At 38.7% G+C, this 19,420-nt stretch overlaps 1 protein-coding gene across 6 annotated transcripts in view; it reads right to left on the bottom strand.

Annotated features, from left to right (window-relative positions):
* Positions 1–19,420, bottom strand: part of THRB (thyroid hormone receptor beta) — a 169,213-nt gene that overhangs the window by 119,852 nt on the left and 29,941 nt on the right. For 3 of the 6 annotated variants that reach the window (XM_038130080.1, XM_038130074.1, XM_038130075.1), the window contains exon 2: positions 6,222–6,251. The exons of 2 other annotated variants lie outside the window; for them this stretch is intronic. The gene's annotated coding sequence lies outside the window, so the exon portion shown is untranslated. Of the gene's footprint in view, positions 1–847; positions 1,018–1,910; positions 1,997–6,221; positions 6,252–19,420 lie in introns of those variants that run through there. One more of the 6 variants, XM_038130073.1, reaches the window with a different exon arrangement.

Here is a 19,420-nt window from a genome sequence, read left to right on the forward strand (position 1 = left end):
TACGTATTCTCAGTCAAATGTCATTAACTTCATGCTCTCAGTTTGCACACAAAATTATGGCAGTCTTTTCCCACCTCTTAGGGAAAAATTAATAGGAGAGTGTTAAATCTCATGTTACAAGGACTTCATTACTTTTACAAGCTATGCTAAATAATTAAATGTACTTGTCAAATAACTGATTAGAGAAGATTTTGTGCCTTGGTGTATGTTTTTACTGTCTGTTTACCTCAGTTGGCAAAATAAAATCATTCACAAGGTCTCCTGCACAGTAACTGAAACCTTAAACTTGGAGAAGAGAAGAGCTGCAGGACAATTTGACATAGGATGTGATTAAAGAAAGAGAACTGGATTAAAGCCACAGATGGGGAAACTGAAACAACAGAACCAAAGCCTGCTCTGAGGATGGTGCTGAATGAGAATGACCTAGAAGCAAATCTAGCTAACAACATCTAGATCTTAGCATCTTCTAGATAGGCTTTTGACCCTTAAAGTGAGCAAAAAGGCAGAGAATACATATTGCTTAAAGAGATTAGGACTAATACTATTCATCCAACATAGACTTTTTCAATCTTTTTTTCTTAATCATGTTTTCACAGTAATATATTGGGGGGGGGGAGGCTTTGACTAGTGCTATCAGCAGGGTGCAGCCATCTGAAATGTTCTCTAGTTAACCCATCTGTTCTGTAGATGTAGCATCCCTCAGGTCTGAAATAGAGGGGTTATATGCAAATAGGCAAAGGTCAAACAATTAGATAAGCAAATTCCCCTCCACCACATCCATAAGGCAAGGCCATTTCTGTAATACCAAACATGAAGAGAATTTCTGACACAGTGCACATTGTCCTACCTGCCTCTCTTCTCCACAGGCAGGTCTCTGGAGCCCATTCCATCCAGTAAGATGATCCACACAGTCAAATGAAGCAGATGTAGTCAAATGAACAGCTGTCTCTCCTGCTGATGGGAATTAATCTGTTTGGCCACCCTGGTAATTTTTCAGATGCGCTCTTCTGAAGGTTACTGAAAACCAAAAATTGCACAGCTGCAAATCCCTTCTGGTAGCAGCCAGACATATGCTGTACCAGCCTACTGCTACCAGAGCCTCATCCAGTCTCCCAGGGCTGCAGCACACAGCAGGATCTGCTGCCCTGAACATCACTGTGATGTTCAAGTTGGACTCTGTCAATGAGCACATACACGCAATCTGCTATTTTTTAAATGCACTGGTCACCAAAAGCCACATTTCCATTAAGCGGGAGAGAACATTCCTGATGCTCCCGTTCTCTCACTGCAGCAGAATTCCCCTGAATTGACACTTTTGGAGAGTTCTGTAACAGTAAGCACAGCATGCTTGACTCTCATCTCAGCAGACATAGCGAGCACAGGGTTAAGCACCAGGTACTTCTTTACACTGACTTGTGCTACAACCTAGCATGTGGATTTAAAAAAATTAAAAACCAGCATATTTCTCTCTTGGAAGAGAGCAGCAAGTTACCCAGGCAAAATCACGGATTCTTTGTAGGGGCTATTAAGTAAGCAAAGTGCAGGAAACAAGACTGAATAGCTTTCAAATGCAGTAAAACTGGGCTTTTAAAGCAAGTGCAGTTCTTAGATACAAACAATGAATTTGGGACTAGCAGTGCACTGGAGATGCGCCAAAGGAACTCCCCAGACCTCAACACTGCTGCTCTTTTCTGTCATCTGGAATGCTTTTACAGCATTAATTGCCTGAACAGAAAGAAATGTCAAGGAAACCCTCAGTGATAACAAAGTAAATTTTACAGGCTTGTGTGCCACTGTCCAGTAGAGGCACTCCTTCTGTGGTAAAAAAAGACTGTTTTCCTTTACATTAAATGACTTAGCCATGAGCTTTCACATGGAAGGAAATAGCAGCAATATGATGTCTCAAATACCTTACTAATGGAGAGGGCAATTTTCTTCCATGGCACTGCCTTCTCCATTCCTTTTCAGAACTGAAGTATCCATTAAGAGTGACTCACTGGTTGAAAAAACATGTAAAAAAGAGACATCCTGAAGTTTGTTTTTAAATACTCTCCACAGTCAGTATCATGGCTATCAGGAATTTGTGAAAACCATAGGCATGTAACATACTTTCAAGAGACATGCTACAGAAGAAACCTCATGCTAAAAAATCACAACTATTATTGCATGGCAACCAAGCAAACATGCTTGATTCCTGACTAACCAAAGTCTCCTTTCACTACAGCTAGGAATCCCTAACCTTCTAGTAAGGGTAATTAACCTTTTTTATCTTTTTCCACCACCTTGTCCTCTTTCCTGGATGTCCATGAAAGCAGGTAGAGCCTCCACATGGACGGACACAAATTTATTTACCTCAACCACCTTACTTTGGTTTATCAAACACAGTGGTATCTCTCTTCTCTACTCTAGTTCTACTACGGTTTTAGTCCAATATTTTTTCCAATTCAGGTCTAGGCTGCCATGTGTAAACCATAAGTACATGGTCCAGAGAGGAGGAGCAGTAGGGATGGTCAGGTACCAAGTGCAAACTACTTGCTGTCAGGCTTGGTATTCTGGAAAAAAAAAATCTTCTAATATTCCTGGGCTCACTCTTGAATTTACCCTAGATAATTTTACAGAAAAGCTTTCTCATAGAGCCAGAATTACCTGAAAACTTTCCTGAATAAGTTTTTATCCCCACATATGGCCAGGACAACTCTTAGCTGTTCTTCCCGTCATGCTGCTGTGGAATTACACTAGACATTCCTGTAACAAAAGCTCTGCAACCTAAGTACAGTAGGGTGACATAATTCTGAGCTCAAGTTGATGGATTTTTCCATTTGCAAGATTTTGCACAGTAATTCCTGATTAATTCTGCATGTTGAAATTAATGAGCTTATCAAAGTAACAAGAAGGAGCCAGGGCTATTCTTGTTCCCCACAGTGTTTTGTATTTCTTCTAGTATAAAATTACTTTTTGATATATTTTAATCTCTTTTCTATTAAAAGGATATGCTGCCTCTTACCCAGTAAGACAAGAATACACTTCCCTGTCGGTGAAGAGAATTAAAAGATGAGTGTCCTCCACTCTCACTACTCCACGCATGTCCCAGAGCATACATACAAGTTACTGCTTTTTCAGTGTCAGGGAAAGCAGATTCTTTTATCCTAGGAATTCTACATAATCTGCTGAAAATGTCCTCTGCCCTTTCCACTCTTAGGGATATTAAGAGTGGCTATAGAAGATCCTGTGTTAAAGACAATGGAATTATGCTCACTGAGTAACTGAAGAAAATTCTGAACTCCTTCAGGACTTGTATCACAGAAGGGATTCAACAAGCTTTATAGAATAATTATTATTTTTCACTGAACACAATAAAAAATGCAGACCACTAAATAAATCAGATAAAATATTAGAAGATTATGCAGAATGATGCATTTATGGGCTGATCAGACAGAGCAGGAACTGGCTCAGTACTGGTGCACAGGGCTGAAGCACACAATGCACAAGCTCAGCACCGCTGAATACCCACCACAGCGTCTCTGCAAGGATCTGCTCAAAGACTTTTCAACCTTTCACCACTGAAACAAGAGTGACCTGCTCCACCTCAGATTTTGGAAATTCTGTGGCAGCCTGTACCACATAAGAGCCTTTGTTGGTGGAGATGTGGATTTAAAAGGCCTGGAGGAACTCTTATGGTAATCTGGTCTGACTTCCTGCCTGGCACAGCCTGTAATACCTCATGCAGCAATTTCTTTACAAAGCACAAGAACTTGTAACTCTACTAGAAGATATTTCAGAAGCAGATCTAATCTTGATTTAATTACTCCAAGTGATCTACCACATTCCTTTCTAAGCGTTTCCAGTGGTTAATTACACCCACGGAATCGTAATTCCAACGTGAACTTCTCTTCCTTATCTTGCCATGTTTTTGTCTGTTGGAGCCCTATCCCATCTCCCTATACTGATATTTTTAGATACTAACCACATCACACCTCAAAATTCTCTTACCTGAGATAAATAGTTTGCCTGCTTGGCAAACCAAAACAGGGATTCCTGAGTCAATTGTGCAGCATCTGCGGTGGTGTATTAGAGATAGCTTTTGACTAAAGAGACTAAAAGAGAAAACTCAATTCAAATGTGAGGGGAAGGCACCAAACATCTTTAACAAGCTTTTCCAGCTTCTGCAGCACCCATTTGTACAACCTGGAAATTTGGGATGAACAGCACTGCGACCTGCATAGCTTCATTTTCAGCCTAACTGATCAATTCTAGCTCAAACTAGATCAGTAGTTACTAAACACTACAGTTAACTTAGAAAGAAAAAGATGGCTGATGGCAGGTGGTTTTCTACTGCCCATATGTCAAATCACATAAAAATGATCTGGCACTTCTGCAGGCACTGCCAAGGCAGAAATCCAGGAGTGAGCAATGTATACCTTAAAGTATTTCCAGCTGTGACTCGGGTAAACAAAACAAGTAATTTTCCACCACTGCTGTCATGCTATATTACTTAGGCACATTACTTAGGGATTTGTATTACTGTAGCATTCAGAGGCTCCACATAAGGCTCCCTTGTGTTAGGTGATCACCTACAGACACAGCAAGTTTAATTCGTTTCTGCAACGTTTGCCCAGTGCTTGTATGGAGGAATCCTGGTAACGAGACAGAAGGAGGACTTGTGTTCTTCCTGGATCATGGATGCTGATGAGATCAGTGTACAAAGACTGCTCAGAACTAGAATTTCTTCTGGCATTTACTAAATCCCTGCACTACCCATGTGGTTCTCAACACATTATAAAGTTCCTTAGCTTCATTAGCCCTGTTCCAGAAGGGTTTTCAATCCTTCTCACTGACTGGGTGAAAAACAGCAGCATCTTGCTGTCTCAGAGATGTATTACATAAGCATACACCTTTGTGGCTGCAAATAGAGGCACATACTCTCCACGTACCAATACAAAGTAAGAATTGCAAAGATAGTCTGCTATTAACACCACCATTTGTTATGGCACCTCATTACTTTTTCACAACACTACTGTTTTTTCCATTAATACTTCACATTTCTACTCACTTGTGGTTTCTAACAGTTTATATTTTGCATAGCTTAAATGCCTTTTTTTTAAGCCTCCCTCTTCCCTATTCCAAGAATGCCACTCTGCAAACCACGAACACAGTTTATGCAGACATATCAACTTTTACTGATGTTAACAGCTTTTAAAAAAATTTCTTATGAACACACTTCCATTTGGAAGTCATTTGACTTGACATAGGTGTATGAAATCCAGATTAACAACTCTGCAAAATTTTACTTTAACCACTGATGCAAAAAACCAAACCAGGCAAATACAGGAGGAAAAGAAAACAATAACCAACAACACTTCCCTTCCTTGGAATCCTGAGAATGACTATTATAATTGAAATATTAATTGTGACAGAAAAGTAATTTGGCATTTTTGTAATGCTCTGAACAGGTTCATACTTCAGCTGCCTGTCAGAACAACTTGCTATTGTATACCTGGCTTTGTTATTTGACATAGATGCTTCATTTTCTAGGTGACACACCACATGGATGTCAGCATCCTCCCTAGCAATGGAACAAATGGAAAGATAAAAACAATTTTTAACATCCATAGTAGTGTACTGAAAGACCTTCTTCTGCCTTTTGCCCATCTAGCAGATGACACAGAGTCCATTTTCAGAATGCAGCTGAACTCTGTTATATATAAGGGGAAACATTCACTCCTAGAAGAGTTCACCCCTCCTTTATTTATTTAACTACATAACTCAAACTCCCACCACCACATCTCAAAAACCAAAAAAACTGTGACCAAGCAACTTATTTTATCAGCCCATTCTCTAATGTTTCATTTTCAAACTGGAAGAAAACTAAGATTTTCATTGACTGTGTAGTGAAAACTGTAGCATCTGCTGACAAATAACTAACTGGAAATTCCTTACAAGCAAAAAGAAGTTTCCAAATCTATGAAGGCATCTTATTTTGATTAAAGACCAAATAGTGCTTCAGTAACAACATCATCAAAAAAGTTAAATGTTATAGACTCATTCTGCAATACTATACTCTTTCTTTTTTGTGCTTTGACATATTGACCCAAACTGGGATCTACTAGTGAAATGCTGAAAGCTACTGGTCCAGGATCTAGCCTAAAATGCTGAGTATATTTGTTAAAATTATCTCAAATAAACTTGAATATCTTACTAAAGTGGAATAAAAAATATCTTACCTTATTAGAGCTTCATTTTCTGTTCTTTCACTGAAAAGAGTAAAGAAATCTGTATTAAAGATCCATTTGGTAAAAAGAACCTTCTGAAGTAACTTTTAGTTTCATTTCAACTAACACCAAAACTAAAAGGTTCTTTTTACATAACTGTAGTAAGTCTCTGTTATTTTGCAGGGTTAATCATTCTCAACACTCTGGAGTGGAGGCCTTTATTTATGTGCCATCTTAATTAGCTGTTCTGAACAAACATTTCAAATGCTTTGGAAATATCAATACAAACAACTGATCTCATCAATTCACCACCTAAACTACAGGCTGATTAGACACATTCAGCAGGTTTATTTTCACTTCAAGCTGTATCTCATGACCAGTATTTGTGTTTGTGTTGCCATTACTTTTATTGGACATTTGATATTTTCTATTACAGGATGGGTTTTCATTGCAGTATGCCCAGAGTTTCTCAGCCTGGAAGGTTTTTTTAGAAGTAGCTATTTTCTGCTCAAACCCCAAACAGGTAGGGTCAGTGGCAGTTTAGAAGAATGAAAGCATCAAGCCATTTCAATAAACACCTACTTCAACTCAGCTGCTCTGTATGACAGATTTGTAAACAATTTACCAACAAACATCACAAAATCAAAAACAAAAAAGCTTTAAGAGTATTCTGGGAAAGTTCAGGCATCACTCAGAGCAATCAATGAATGGTGAGACATGCAAAAATATTAATTAACCTTTTATTTCTTCATGACTTTTTTTCAGTCCTTTACAACCAGGGAGAACTATCTGCAAGCATCAGCATTATAACTGGGAATTGGATTCTAGTAACTCTGAGGTAAATGGATATTGTTTTGTCACCAATGCATGCAAGAACAAAATCACACTTTTTCTCATTTCATTTTCTAAATTAGCATAACATAACATACAGCATGAAATAGAAAACAAAAAGCCAAGTCTAATAAAATCTGACAATTATTAGCAGTATTTGTTGAAAAGCAGAGAAAATCATGCTGAGTCAGAGGCAAAGAATCTCAACCTCTAGCACTTTCTGTACACTTCATTAGCCATCAGTCAGTATGGTTAGAGATTTACTGATGAAGAGAAAACAAGGAGAGACCTTGTTCATCTTTGCCAAGGACAAATTCGAAGCTTGGCCTCAAAGCAAGCAATCAATGCAATGGTTGAAGAGATTAATTCTCTTCACTGCTCTACAGTGAAAATACTGTGATTTGGGGAACAGCAGGGTTAAAACAGAGTCTTCTAAGAATGAATCTGTCAATCTGAGGGAAACAAAGCCTAAGAGATTAGTAGAAGTGCCTTTTCCCTTCATTTACGGTATGGTCACCTGCTATTTTTCAAAGACCTATAAAATGAGACTATTTCACACATGGAACAGGTAAACTTAAAGAGAGACATTCCTGGAGTGCAGTAAATCACTGGATTAATCACCCATTTTGAGAAAAGCCATGAGATCCCATTTTTATGAGTCAGCTCATGAGAGCTGACATTTACAAAGTCTGATTTCCCACAACAGAGTACCTGCACATGCTTACCTTTAAATGAAGAAGAACAACTATACAGTCACTTAATTATTTAGTCAAACATAAAATCCTCACAGGTTTAATTTTTCTACGGCTCCCCCAGTAATCAGCTATTAAAAAAAATGCATCAGTACGAGATTAGTTCACATTTACCTGTCTGGCTTCAGGTGTGGGTCACCCACAAAAGGTAATTTAAGAAAGATTTTGCACGCAGAAATCAAGGGACAGAACCAGTAAGTATTTTATCACTGGATGCTATGCAGGGTTTCAATAGGATTGAGTGGGATTTATTACAGCACGAGCCAAATCCTTCTTACTTTTCTCATGCAAAACACCCATTGAAGCTAGCCAGAGTGCAACTGAGGACATACTGCATCCCTGATTCTCTATTACTCACCTGTCACAATACTAATGCGCTCCACAGCACAAAGTTTCTGGGAACAGAATGGTTCTTTCTGGGAAGGGACAGGAGTACCTTACAGGCTAGCCTGTTTTAAATATAAAGCAGGTACAGAAGCAAGTCTGAAGAAGACTAAAAGTCATCTTGGACTTGTGACAAGATCCACAGTTTTAAAGAAAAGTATTTCTATGCTAGAAACACTCACAGTGCAAGCTGCTTTGAAGCATATTTAACTCATCCTACATATTTTTAAAAGAAGAATGAAAGCTTACTTTGGCAGGGTTTATGACTCCCAGAAAAAAACCAAAAAAACTCCCAGAAAAAAAAAAAAAAAAACAACCAAGAAACCACCCTAGCATGCTTAAAAAAAAATTTGCATAAGTCTTCTTTATCTGATCTAGCTGTTGATAACAAGACAACTATAATGAGGGCCATGAGCACCTCCTGGCACAGGTTCTCATGGGCCCTGCTGCCTGTCTAGCCCAATGGTCTCAGTAGACATTTGTTCATGAGGACCAATTACTATCTCCATCAGGTAGAAGGAAGCTTCTAGCCTCAGAAGATCTGGCTTTTATCCAAGTGGAGATAACCTCCCCTCCAGTGTGCCCAAAACAACACTGGATAAGTGAGGTTCAAGCATTCAGTGGTCCCTGCAGAAGACTTAACAGGTTTCCTGCCTTATCTGCCTCGGACACCTTGACAAAGAATTTAAAATTAAAATATATCTCCTGTTAGCTGCTTGCACTGCCTTCAAGTTTAATGCCTGCTGCTTAGATGGAGGGGGAGAGCGCTACAGGGAAAAAAAAAAGTAAAAAAGTGAGGACATTTACATTGCAATATTCAGATGTGTCATCTTGCTAAGCATATGCCTCTTTACAGTAAAAACTATACTTGTTGCCAGTCACCAAATGTGTTAACTTTGGACAGACTCTAGGAGGATTCTACCAGACTGCCTCAAAGGCATATCAGTACCATTAAGTTAAACTAAGTAGACAACTGTCCACATTGACAAGAGTGACACATCCACAGTGGCAAGAGGCTCTGTAAATTCATCAGGGTACTTACAATTATCCTTTCAATCCTGGTACCAAAAAAAACCCCCAAAAAACCCCAAAAAACAAAACAAACAAACAAAAAAACCCCAAACCAAAACAAAAAAATATTTTTCAAGTTCCATCATTTTCAGAACAACTTATGAACCTTCTCAGTTTTATAAATATTATAATTAACACTAAAAAAAACTGCTGATAGAGACTTTTAAAACAATGTACTTTTTTACTGAAGCTATTAATGATTTTTCTTAAGATTCACCACTGAGTTGTTGAACCACAGGAAACCAATACTGCTAAAATGATCAGACAGCAGAATTTTCATAGATGAAAATTTCCTACTTTAACACACAGAAAATTCCTGACTGCAAGAAGTTGTACAATAAAAAGATTCCTTTTTGTTTCAGTCATTATTATTTCACCTTTTTGTTGTATGCTGTTTAGCAGAAACTGAAAAACTGAAGATAACTTGTTGTTAACTAAAATATAGGTTTGATCCCAAAAAGGAATACACACAATTAGCTAGAACAACTTATTTCCATATGATCCAACATTTATCCAGTACACAGTAGGAGAAAAGACATCCAGGTGCTCTTCAGAAAATTTAGATATAAAGTACATATTCTGCCTAAGTCTTCGAACAGATATCAGATTAGGGATGAGAGCAGTACTTTTCTTCTTATACTTTTCTTCTTATCCATCAAATCCTATTCATCCTATTAAAACTTACTTTCAAGCTCCTCACACCCATCACAGACATCTTCATCTAGGAAAAAAAACAAAGTTACCAAAAGATGGACATCTATTCAGTCCTCCAGACAAATTAATCCCAGAATTTATTTCAGTTTACTTTTTTAGTCCCTGCAGGATGCTCTGGTGTTCAGAAGTCCACAAAGACTGATTAAACAAACTAACTACAATTTCCTTTCTCACAAAAGATCTCAGAAAGCCACCCAGGCCTGGAAAAGCCAGAGAGTTCTCATTCCATCAGAGCCAAGGCAGGAAAAAAAAAAGGAGCGGGGGATGAGCAATTCTGACCAGGAGATAAATTCATTCTTAAAGCTGCTCAAGTCTGGCTTTCAGTTCTTCTGTTTAGCAGCTCCCAGTCAGAATTAAAAGCATGACAGTGGAGGTGGAGTAAAAAAGAATAAAAATGTATGGGAAAGAAAAGGACAGCGGGGAAAAAACTCACTGACCTCCCTCAGCAAAGCTCTTCCTCAAGATGCAAGGAACTCTGCTGGCACAGAAAGTTAATTTAATTCTTCCTGCCCCACCAGTCTTGACTCAAGGCCATTTGATTTCACAGTTCCAGTATCTGCAGTAGTTAACAAGTCATGCCATGCACTCTGCAGAGTGAAAAGCCATGACTGCAGCATGCCAAAGTCTAATCTGTGACAGGCATTCCCAGTTCTGGAACTCTACCCAGCGCGCCTTGGATTGCTTGGCGCTGCAAGGCACCAAGTGTGCTCAGTCTGAACTCTGGGACTCGGGATGCATCCTGAGAATGTTTACCACCAGTGCAATGCTAATCGCAATCAGCATGCAGGTATAGGCTTTCTGCAGGATAAAAGGGCAGAAGAAAGCCTGTGTTTAGGTTGGACAGCAAGAACAAGATCATAGCTGGGAGGCAGAAAACTCATAAAATAGCTCCACTTAAAGCATACATACAGATTAAAAATTAACCACTGCTGCCAAAAAACTGCAAGTAACCCCACCCACAGCTGTACCTGCCTATGCAGGGACTGCCAACGCAAGAGGATTATGTGCTCTGCTGCCCCACCAGCATGACCAGCCGAGAGCCACCATCTCACCTCTGCCCTGCTCCCCAAAAAAGTACGCAAGAAAGACCCATTTTTTATTGCTGTTGATGACTGGCTATCACAGAAATCAAGGACTTCAATGATTTTTTTGGAAGCTAAGTCATCCTCCTGGGTATAAGAAGTCTTAAACATCAGCTAGGTAGCTTGACCCAACTGTTTAGAGATGGAATAATGTGGAAACAAAAATAACCATTCCTACTGCTGTATGTTTGTTCAGATCATACTGAAGAGCTCAAAGCTGCTTTACAGAAAATGCTACAAAAATGCTGTCCAGAAGCTATTATCCTCTCCCGTAAATGATGAGTCCACAGACGGCAATGTCTGCAGTCTGTTTTGCCAACATTTCCATTATAATCCTCTGCTTTAATGAAGAATTAACAAGATTAAATACATTTTGGCTAGTAGATCTTCAAGTTCTCTTACAGTACATTGTATTTGCATTAGAAACGTTAATGTTGCAATTCTTCTTCACTTTGAAAATTACAATGATAAATTAATTTACCTTTAAAATAAAAACCGTACCAAAAATAATTGGTTTAAATCTTCAAACTTATTCTACTACTCCTTATAAAAAAGTACATTGTTTATGCCATTGAAAAGAAAAGCTAATGCATTTCTGTAAGGTAAGAATTAATTGAATTTGAGAGAACTAAGCAGATCCCAGAAAAGGGCAGCTATTTTCTCTGTACATAACATAATCATATGCCCTAAATCCAGTTATTTTCTTCCTCTGAAAGGTATTTAAGGATGTCATCTCCATAAGGCCTGGCCCAGTGCCACAGAAAGCACAATGATACACACTGTAACTGATGAGAAACCCTGCATTCCACTTAGGCCTGAAAACCTTGCGTGGGACCAAAGGCTCAGGCATGAAAAGCATCAGGGTGTTGAAAACAAACCTCCACACATATTTTTTAATTATTAAACGTAAAAAACTTTAAAAACCAACCAGCCAATAGACAAATCTAAGGGGAACCTTCAAGCATTATATGCAACGTATGACAATGGTGATATGGCAAGTTTTGGGAACTCAGGGGTATTCATCCCATGCGTTTTTAACCACATACTGCCACTATTGGTGGAGGTCACCACTTCTGAGATTGATGGTACAAACAGCATCCTGGAATCTTCTCCCCTCCTCTGCCAACCTACTGAAGAGGAACCCAGGGAGCAGATAAGCTGAGACAGCCAAAATTAGGTTTCTTCAGCCATTCAATCATCCTTAGACTCAGACTGCTTTATAGCAAATGCCTGATTTTAATCATTGTCCATATGTCTGAGCAAGCATAAAGAATGCACTGCAGAGACAAGACTTGGACCTTCATGCTTTTTCTCAGAAAGCCTATACTTTTCTGCTTGTAATCACCCCAGTGACAAGTGAATGTGATTTTCTTAATTGCCCCAGGTTTATCTTCTGTGAGATGGCCAAATTAAATAAGCTAGTATCTTGAAGGACAAACGTACAGTTAGTATTGCTGCATAATATCCCCAGCCAGTAAAGTTCATCATTGAGTCCTAGAAAAAACATGACAGACTTTGTTATGTTATCTTTTCCAAGGTGTCACTACCAACCCAACACATCCTAGAACTTAATAAAGCCTGGCAGCCTCCAACTCATGATACATCCAGAACACGTAATTTTTTCCCTGCACTGCTTTTTCTAATAACTGGTGCTGTTCTGCTCTTCTTGGGATGGTGGATGACAACCATCACACCTGCACACTGGAATGCAGCTGTCAGGGTAATTCAATCCAAAATTAAGGCAAGTTCCATGAAAGCAGATGTTTAATACACGCATTTAATGGCAGAAAAATACGGTTAACTGGTCTGTAGCACACTAACTGCTTTGAGTTTTGCATTTTCGTTTGGATACATTCCATTCTTCTACTTTTTTCTACCTGTATGGCACGTGCCCTCCCTTAAGTCCTATGTATAGCATATGTCCCAATAAATTGTCCCAATGCAGTTCAGAACTGTGGCACTGCAAATGAGACTGCATGATTTGAGCAAGAAATGGCCTTAAGCTCTGCATACTGCATTTGGAGAGCTATGGACAGTACGTAAGAATAAATAAAATGGCAATCTGACATTTAAAAGTCAGTGAAAGCAAGCTTAAAGAGAAGAGTTTTTTCTTCTCATTTATGGGACTCCATAAAGATTTGAAGGTGTATTGTACAACAACGCTGTATAATAATCAGGCCCACACTTCTGCTGGGAAGTGTTTTTCAAATGGCAGTTTTGGTTGCCAATATAAGAAATACGCAACGAAACAGAAACAGGTATTTCTAAAAAAGGGCTTTGGAAAATGTCTCCCTGTGCCCGGTATATAGAGCAAGTATAAATCTTCGCTTAAACTGAGTTATATTTCATTAGTGTTGCAGCTGCCTAACTTCTCTTCATCTTCTGTGGAGAGGCGGTGGAGACCACTGTTAGTGACAATGACATCATTTGCCAGTGATAACCAACTATGAATAAATTCAAAATCTTGTTGAATCAAGGTTTTCTGGCTAAGCTAACAGGATAAAAGCTTTAAGAAACAATATTTGCTTTATTTTCTGGAGCTAAGGTCAAGTATACTGAAGCTTCAGGGTTTTTTTTTTGAAAGGTGGAATAGGGCTAAACTTCAATTAAGAGACAAACTGACTGAGTAAGATATTTGTTTAGGAGCTATGTAGTAATGTACCAAACCAAATCCATTGGAACTGCCTTTTGTGTTTATTTCTACCCAAGAAAAACAGAACAAAAAAAAAACCTATCAAGGTATTCAAATTCAAAACTGGGTTCACACACACTGAAAACTTTTGTATGCACAACTAGCAGGCAAGGGGAAAGTAGTATTTCCCTCACTTTGGATGCTCCATAAAAAAGGCTTCATTTACACTTCTGTATTTCTAGAAAGATGGAGGTATTTGCTTGTTTCTTCCAGTATATCAGTGATAATACTCAGCTGTTGGATTTATGAGGTACTTGCAATTGTAACTTGACAAATCCTTTGTTATAAAGAGAGAACAAATAATGGGGATTTACAAAGCTGTAATTATACTGAAAGGGTTTATACATAAGGATGTATTAAAAGAAATACTATACACAAAGTAACTTTTTTTAAAAGAAATCATCTGAGCATTATCACTGCTTATAATAAGGGCTCTTTTACCATCAAAGGGATTTTAAATGCATGTCATACTAAAGGATGCCTGTAGACTCTGCCAAGGTCCCCTATGTAGGCTGAAGTTGGTAGCGTATATCTGTTTTATGGTTAGATAATGATGATGAACAAGCAGAGCAAACCCTGAGCCCGAAACAAACCACATGAAAGGCAGATGATGCACTCCAGCAAGCAGCCAAAGCACGTCAGCTGCTGCAAGCCTTGGCAGCGAGCGGGGAGCAGAGCCCAGAGGTGGAGCGTGCCGTGCCCAGCAGCCGCACTGGTGGGTGCACAACAGGCGTGAGCAGAACCGCGGAGCGAGGAGCCCACCCCAGGCACAGACCAGGCTCTGGCCAGGACACCAGCACGAGTGACAACACGCCACCAAGGACAAAAACCATATTCTTGCCTTTGCATCTGGTCATGAAAGGCACTTGGGCACACAGGAGCAGGATGCTCTAAACCATGGGGGATGCAGCCAGTATTTTGGACCTCCTGTTTCACCAGCAGCTTCCCGAGGGCAGGTGTTCCCAGTACACCAGAGACCTGTGGCTGGTTGCACAGCATTCCCCAGGGGACCCATTCCAGTTACAGTTGTGCCCTGAGGACGCTTTGAAGCTGGCTGCCAGCCAGCTTGTCCCCACAGTAAGAAAACACAAAAGCAAAGATGACTTCAAGCATCCCACTGTCTGAATTAAAGATGATGTTAGGTTTCACTTCAATATATTCCATGAGCAGAATGTAGCTGAGGAATTATTTTACTATATGATGCACAATTTTTTATTTAGTAATAGTCACCACAGTTCCTACTCTTGTTAAGTCATTATGATTTCTACATCTCCTCACATGGAGCTAGGAATCACAAAGTCAAAATATTTTGTATAAATTTATTCTGCGGTTGTTTTGACCTGACTAGCTTATTGGTAAACTAAAATGGGAGAAACTGACAGTTATTCAAGAAAATACAGTAAATAAAATTGTAATTACTTTCCCAAACCTCTTCCCTAAGATCAGTGATTCCTTTTCCTAGTTTAGATTTTTTAAGTAACTGATTACTGGTATCAGTAACATGCAATTCTGGTTTTTTAAGGTTACACCTGAACACACTGGAACAGTTGCTAGTGCCATGTATGACCAAAAAAAATCCACTACTTTATTATTAATTGCTTTTATGGAGACAGGCATTAATTAGATGGTCAAGGGAATTCCAGATCCATGCAAAAGACGCCAGTTGCACTAGTAATGTTTCCCAATTATAACCTTTTTTTAAAATATACTAATTACAATGTTTTAACGTCTGGCATGGATCCCTGAACCAGTCAGGGCTGCAGGAAGGCAGTGGGACAGGAATGCACAGGGAGAAATAAAGTGGTAGGAGGCACTTGGATCAAACCCAAGGCACAAGGGGGCTGAGTGGTCCCAATTTGACTGGAGGGAGGAACAGGCAGCATCACCTCTACTATCCTTCCACAGCAGCACAGAGCTGGTGGTGATAGGAGGTTCCCAAAGCCTGCTGCAGAGGGACAGGAAAACAGGGGACAGAGGCAGAGGTTCAGAGTCTTCCAGCCTGATCCCACTGATGCACGATTCCATGCCCACAGGCAATATTAAGACACTGAACATTCTACTTTCTCTCTTCTCCATTTCAATCAGAAAATGTTTTCATAGCTGTTTACTTTCTTGTTTAAAAGGAAGGAGTTCAAGAAGTGCTTGAACAATGCTTTCAGGCACATGGTGTGATTCTTGGAGCTGTCCTGTACAGGGCAAGGAGTTGGACTCCATGATCTTTGTCCAACTCCATGGTCCCTTCCCAGTTAGGATATTCTGTCATTCTATGACAAAGCAAGTAAATTTAACAGCTAAGCTGCAATGGATTAGAAAGCCACATTTCAATTTTACAAACCAGAAGAGCTTTTGCTACATATAATATTTCAACTCTGGTGTTTGACCCTGAAATTAAAACAACAAACAATCTGCGATTTTTCTATTTGGGATCAGTCATATGGATTACGTAATGGAAAAGCTCTATAATTTATCTGGACCATTATTTTATTTTGTTCTCTCATGGTTGCAATTGTTCATTCTTAATTAGATCCAGCCACAACAACTCATTGTGCAAAAGGCATACTCTGTTTTAATCAAAATATTGGACGGCATTTTGGATGGCACCTTTAAAAACTTGGACAGGACACTGTGTGGTTTCCTCACCGATAAAGAATCAAAATGATTAATTATGAACACATCTTACATTGGATGCTGACAATTTCTATCAGATTATTTGATGAGCAGCTTCTTGTTTCATGGAACTATTTTAGATTTCCTTCTGTTTTGTACCTGCTTTCTTCATTCAGAACAGTAATTTCAGAACTGAAAACCTGAACCATAGGACACATTCATGGTGAACTCTTAAATAATTTTTTAATTTCCGTTTTATGCTGTGATGAAAATTATGCTGTAAACACAAACTATGACTGTGACAGCCTCATCTATCTGAAATCATATCTTCTTATCTATAATGTTCAAATTATTTTCCCAATTGTTTTAGCATTTAAGAGAATTGGCCAGTGTTTAGGAATGAAACACACCAACAAGCTCACGCTTATGGACATTCTTCAAAGATGTATTTTGAAGACAATGTACTGGTTCAGATTATCCTCACAGGGAGCTACTGGTGAAAAAATCTGAACAATGTTTCCTTGGCAGAAATAAACACAGTATACCACTTTTAACTAACAATATATAAATTGTCATTAGATGAAATTTTGATGCTGCTGTTTTAAGAACCTTTGCTAAGTCTTACATTTTGCTCTGTAAGATTTAGTTTTTTTCTTTTTTGTCAGGCTGCTTAGCAACTTCCTGTTAGACTGAGTCCAGAGGAAGCCATGAAGATGATAAGAGGGCTGGAAAACCTCTTTGATGAAGACAGGCTGAGAGTGGAGGTTGTTCAGGCTGAAGAAGAGAAGGCTCTGGGGTGACCTTGGAGCACCTTCCAGCACCTAAAGGGAGTGTACAAGAGAGCTGGAGAGGGACTTTTTACAAGGACAGGATAAGTCAAAATGGGTTTAAACTGAAATAGAGTAGGCTAAGATAAGATATTAGGAGGAAATTCTTTACTGTGAGTATGGGGAGGCACTGGAACAGGTTTTCCAGAGAAGTTCTGGATGCCCTAACCCTGGACATATTCAACACGAGGCTGGATAAGGCTTTGAGCAACCTGATCAAGAGGAAGGCATCTCTGCCCATGGCAGGCCCCTCCCAACCCAAACCATTCTATGATTCTGTGATTCCATGAAACAGCCACAAAATCAGTGTTGTAAGTGCTGTAAACAGAACATTACAGGGGATTCTATACTGCCATATACAAAACAGTAGAACCTAACACACTGTCTAGCCATCAGTCATGCCTGCTTTCCTTCCCTTTGCAATAATACAGGCAATAATAGCACAATTGTTTTATAATAAATGACATTATATCATAAATTACACTATTATCACACTGTATTATCTAATTACAGATAGACTTAAAAATCTGATTGATTTTAATCTTCTAACTTTTTCAAACTATTTAAAGCTTTCAATTCTAATTTCTTATTAAATATTATAAGCTTAGTTTGCACATATCAGTGGTGATTTTGGATGCCTGGGCTCTTTTCTGACCAACTGAAATGTCTTTAATGGAATCTTGTTTCCAGTAAGAACTGAATACCATCTTTCAGATGTTTTAGGTTACGCACTCTAAAATGGCCTTACGCCAAATCATGAGTCACTTTTGAAAATTTAAGATCCTGTGTCTAGTATCAAAACACAGCAAAAAATAAATTCCTTAACTATTATCAGAGTAGCACCACAGTCTGGAGAAAATGAAAGATCACTTTGGCTGGTTTCTTTCCTAAAGCAAAACAAAACACAACAGTCAAGGTTTTCAAATGGCCAGTTAAAAACAAACAAATAAACAAACACAAAAATTACCCTCTTTCTTAAAAGAAGGAAAAAATATTGTAGATTGCTCACAAATTAAACAACTTCTGGCTGTGTTTCAGAAGAAAAATCATAATAGCAATAGCAAAAGTTTGTCTCCTTTTTTGACATGGTACATAATGCTACATCAGCCTATTTCAAGTACTGCGCCTCTAAAACTTTAAAGTAAACATATCATATTTTTACCACTGAATATAAATGCTAAGGATCAAAATTCCTCAAAATTTACCTAGTAAAATTAGCATAAGTAGCAGTTTGCCTGCACAACACTTGAAGAATTGACATTCCAAAACTCTTAAAATTCTGCTTTGCCCTAAGAAAAGACATTGAAAAGCAGAGACTGATGAAACAGCAGCCGGCTTCGTTGTCACACAACTTTTATATCTGTAATTCCAAGCAAGTTCTGCAAAGTGACTGACAGACATAGTGTTTCAGGGAAAAAAAAAAAATCAACATAGCTGAAATTGTGTTGGTTGAATGCTACAGCACAGCAGACAGCAGCTCTATATGCCAGCACAGCAGGAAAAAACCTCAATTGCTTTTAATAGACAGGCATTTAGTGCAACTAGTATAATCTGGAGTGACATTTTCCCCTGTCTATTATGTAAGCTGAAAGCTAAACCTGTGCTTTTATACAGTGTATTGCCTATCTTCAACACACTGCCTTATCAGCTTTCTCTCAATTTTTAAGGTATTTTAGTAGCAAAGAAGGGAGGGACTTATCACATCTTTGAGACTCCTTCTTAATATCCTATTTTCTTCCATTCTGTGTTCATGTTGCCACACAGACAGGCTTCAATAGAAACTGTTCTTTGTTCAGTTAGCACAGTTCATATTCTATGTCCAGAAACCTCTCTGAGAATTTTAACTCTCCACAGAAAATAATTTAAAAGGTAAAGAAAAATCCAGGAAATTCAAAGAAAAGAAGAAATCAAAAGACGAAATAAAGAAAAGATGGAATTTAAAAACTCAAGGGCAGTCAATCCATTTTACCAGCATCATTCTCTAACACCTCGTTTTCAAAATTTCAGGAAAAGAGAAGAAAAAGCAAGGAAATGGGTAGTTAGAGACATCACCATTTTTATATCCCAGGCATCTTCCAGAATGTGTGAACGTCTACCTTCGCAACAGCAATTATCCCCGACAAGATTTTCAAAACGGCACTCAGCAGCAGCCTTAGAGAAATCAGAACTTCCCTCAGAAAGAGCAAAACAGATAATGACAGACTTGCTCTGCTAAAACAGGAGTTTATGACTCCAAGATACTTAAATTAAT

This window comes from Motacilla alba, chromosome 2 (assembly GCF_015832195.1).
Source record: "Motacilla alba alba isolate MOTALB_02 chromosome 2, Motacilla_alba_V1.0_pri, whole genome shotgun sequence".
NCBI lineage: Eukaryota > Metazoa > Chordata > Aves > Passeriformes > Motacillidae > Motacilla > Motacilla alba.